Source organism: Fukomys damarensis, unplaced genomic scaffold, assembly GCF_012274545.1.
Source record: "Fukomys damarensis isolate Sample0158 unplaced genomic scaffold, DMR_v1.0_HiC HiC_scaffold_36, whole genome shotgun sequence".
Taxonomy (NCBI): domain Eukaryota; kingdom Metazoa; phylum Chordata; class Mammalia; order Rodentia; family Bathyergidae; genus Fukomys; species Fukomys damarensis.
This window is the reverse complement of record NW_022900948.1, coordinates 10,528,614-10,532,982: the sequence shown is the minus strand read 5'-3', so window position 1 is coordinate 10,532,982 and position 4,369 is coordinate 10,528,614. Positions and strand designations below refer to the sequence as shown.

General features: G+C 38.7%; 1 pseudogene; it reads right to left on the bottom strand.

Moving 5' to 3' along the window:
- Window positions 1–1,987: 1,987 nt before the first annotated feature.
- LOC104854412 lies at window positions 1,988–2,613 on the bottom strand (annotated as a pseudogene).
- Between the last annotated feature and the right edge of the window lie 1,756 nt (window positions 2,614–4,369).

Here is a 4,369-nt window from a genome sequence, read left to right as displayed (position 1 = left end):
AAAAAACATAAGCCCAATATAAAAGGAAGAGAAATATGTACAGGAATTCACAGCCCAGGAGGAAAGCAGACCTCAGTTGGAACCAGTGGAAGCCTGGCTGTTTTACATGGCTAATTTTGAGACGGATCATACTTAGCACAAAAGCAATTATAGCACAAGTAATACTTTCCTCTCAAAGCTCCCAAACTTCAAAAAGATTCTTATCAGTTTTTGGTAGCACTGTAATCATTCGCCAAGGGAGCAATGTACCAAACATTGACAGGATTTTAAATCTGAAACAGCTTCATACTGTAGGGATGACACATTTGAAGACTGCCGTGATTGCATTACTCATGATGCCAAAAATAAGGACTACAGAACTGGGCTGTAAATATAGGGGGAAAGAGTTGTCAGTCAACAGCCTTCTTGTATCGCAGCCAGCCAGAGGATGCAGCACAACCCACTTTATAAGGTGTACTGATAGGGGGTCAATATCTGGTGAAATTACAGTGAGGGCAGATGCCAGTTCAAAACAGAAGGTACTAGAGGATCTGATGTCAGATCCTTCCCCAAGGTCTAGATTACTCTTCATCCCTAAACCCACAGATATCATTAGCGTCATAGAATAGAAGCCATATTGGCATTGTCACTTTTTAGGAAACATCTCCTATGCCATGAATCAGATACAAAGCAATCAGAGGACCAACAACATAGCTGATATCATTGTTCTCATGGTTGAATGACCTCTAGTGGGTATCAAGGGTTAGAAAGGACTGGAAGAGGCGAGAGACTTTAGACTTATTCTGATTATACTATTCTTCCTGAGAGCTACTACTTCCTTTTCTGTCACTATATTTAGTCACTTTCCTATCACTGAGACAAAATACCTGACAAATGCAACTTAAAGGGGGAAAGGCATATTTTAGCTTACAGTTTTAGTTTGTGGTTGGCTGGTTCTCAGGAAGAAGCATCATGGTGGAAGGGACTGGTGGAGGAAAATTGATCACCTATTAGAAACCAGGAAGTGCAAAGAGAAAGGAAGATCCAGGGACAAGACTGTATCCTTCCAGGTCTCACCCAAGTGATCCACCTCCAGCCAGACCTCATTTCCTAACAAGACATTCAGCTACTGAAGTCATCAATGGACAAATACACTGATGAGTATATCACCCTCATGATCCAGTTACCTTCCAAATACATAAGATGTTTGGGGAACATTTTAGATCTAAGCAATAACAATACCAGACCCTTCTCTGCTTTGACACTTATGTCTATCTCAGTTGTAAAGTGAAGGTCAGGCATAGCATTATGGTAACTGGTATAACTGTCCAATTGAATTTGTTTCTTGGTGTCTGCCTTAGGCCATGTCAGTTCTTCCATTTCTTTGCCCTTCTGTTTACCTTCTTCGGTATGGAATGAATCCAAGTACATGCCCAAAATTGCTACAGTGCAGCAGTGTAGGAATTGTAGCTATCATTGCCTTTTGTGTACCCTTTTACCTTTGCCATATATAATTTATGGAGCCGCACTTAGTTCAAACCAGAATCTTTATGAATGGTATGATCTGAGCTTACCTGATTGCTGATGGCTTGATTGAATGGAACAAGGTTGCCATTGAACAACTGCAGTGTTTATATGCTGTCTATGGTGGTGTCCTCTTTCAGGTCCATAGATGGGAAGCTTTTATCCCTTTGATCTTCCTCTAGGTCTCCAAATTTGAGCAAGACTTTTTATTTCACCACGGCCTGGAGGGGCCTAATGGGGCATCCTGCCTCAGGAACAGGATTTCTCTTTTCAGTATCATTGATAGACAGTTTTGTTTATTTAGGGTCCATTTTCAAGCTAGTCTTTTCCAATAAGGGGCTTTGAAGAACAACTGGACTTTATTTCTCATTCAATTTTTCTTTTCATCCCGAGACAGAGAATCAGACTATAAGGGCTCAGATAACTGCATATCCCACTGAGATGAGGATGGTACCCACACAAGGATTTTGTGAATGTCCAGCAATCAAGCTCCAGCATACATGATGGAAAAGAGATTTATTCCAACTGTGCAGGCATACAAAACTGGCACAGCTTGCAAACCATTAGAAACTGATCTGCCTTAAGGAAGATGAATGCATGAACAAGGAAGGATAAAATAACAGACATAATACCAGAAAGCAGTGAAGAGACAAACCAAGACACATTTTTTATCAGTTCAGACCACTTGACACCCTCCTGTCCCTTTGCCATGAGGGAGAAACCAGTTGTTACACTGGCAGTACAATGGATCCTTTGAAGGGAGAACTTCAAAAATAAAGTCACATAGCAGAACCGACCTTGTACAGATTGAAACAGTCATTAGTAGCTCTTGGGTAAAGTTGTACATCTCCAAATCAATCAAGTTCTTTCAGATGATTTAGCTCACTTTGGTCCCCAATATGACTGAGCCCACTATTTCAAAGCTAGAATGTAAGCTTGTGTCAGTATCACTATACCTGAGCCTACAACCATCCCAAATGGATTTGCTACATCATTGGTTCCTATGGCAAATACCAGGACATATGTAATGATGCAGCCCATAATGAATCCATAGGGAGTCCAGCAAGCAGCTAAAGTACTAGTAAACAGCAGTACCACCATAAATACCATTCTCTAGAGCAGTGGCTTTTTTAACTAACAAGAAAATTATGGAGTGACTTTCAAGATGTGTAAACAGAATATGAGGTATCAAAATGCTATAATAAATGATACATAATATAAAATTAAATATTGTAAGAAATCAAGTTGGAAAGTTACTGTTATAGGCTTTGCATAGGTAGCTCTTTGGTGTTTCATCGGCTCTGGAGGACTAAAAGCATGAAGAATTCGATGGTGAAGAAGAGAAAGGACTCAAGTTCATCCTGGGGGTGAGGGAGGAGAAAGTAATAATAGTGATGTACCCATAGGGGGCCAGTCTACCCTCTGCTTTGCCCTCTGCCCACTGCCCCTGTTCAAAGCAGGACACATCAGGTGATGGGGCAGATGGTGTCCTGGGTCCCCCTGCTTCTTCGTCTTCCTACATTATGTTTTGGGGAGGAAGTCCAATGCTAATCTGATTTTCTGTTTGAATGTTTGTTTTGTTTCGTTTTTTGTAGTACTGGTGATTGGACCTAGGGCCTTTTTACTGAGCTACATTCCCAACCCTTAGGAAAAAAATGTTAGTGTGTGTTGTGATTCATAATGAATACATTCATATGCATTCATATTTGCGATACATAATGAATACATATCACATCTAAATCTTTTTCATTTCTCTTCCTCTCTCTTCCCTCTCCTCTCCCTCCACCCCTCCATTTCCTTCCCATCTAAAATTTTTTTATTTTGAGACAGGGTCTCAATAAATTGTCCAGGCGGGACTTGAACTTTTGGTTCTCCCACTTCAGTCTCTGGGAGTGCTGGGGTTACAGGTACATGTCTCTGTGCCTGGCTCTGAATGTCTATTTAAATAAAAATAGTTTTGGTCTTAAAATGGTAAAAACCTTGGTGAGAAATGTATCAGTTTGGTTCCTAAATAAATGGTAGAGACAGCTGAATTATTGATGACATTTCTGAGAAACGATGAGAAAATATATAATTTCAAGTGCTGCATAATTAAAACTCTAATCTTCACTAACACTTGGAATTGTCGACATTTTTCATGTTAGCTATTCTAGTGGGCCTGTAGTAGCTTCTCACTGTGATTTTAATTTGTGTTGAGCATCTATTCATATACTCATTGGTCATCCTTATACAAAAAGTCCCATCTTCTGGGTTCAACTTAAAACCTCTTTGACTTTATGATGGTACAAAAATGATATGAATTCAATAGAAACTGTACTTTTAATTTTGATCACCTTGCAGGGTTGCACCAAATGATATGATTCTTATAAACTCCAGCTTCCAGCTAGCCACTTGATCACTGGGGTAAATAACTGATATTTTATAGTGTACCATGTTGCTATGCTCGGCAGATTAGGTGCATTAAATGCATTTTCAATTTATAATATTTTCAATTTATTGTGTGACTATTGGGATGGAAGGCCATCATAAGTTAAAGAGCTTCTACAACATGTTTTGTGAAATGTCTGTTCAGCTCACTGGCCAATTTTTGTTGGTTTGTCTTTTTTATTATTACTGTTACATTGTTTTTATATGTAGATACTTGCTTCACTTTAAAGATGTAAAACTATAAATTATATCCTAAATAGGGGAGTGATTTAATAAAAACAGGCTTTAACTCCAATCTGTGATATACAATCAAATAACAGGTTTTGATTCCATTTCAAAAGAATACCAGATGAGTGTAAAATTATGCATTAGTCTGAAAATTTTAATGTATGTATATTAATTTCCTATTTATACTGTAACAAATTACCACAATTTGGTG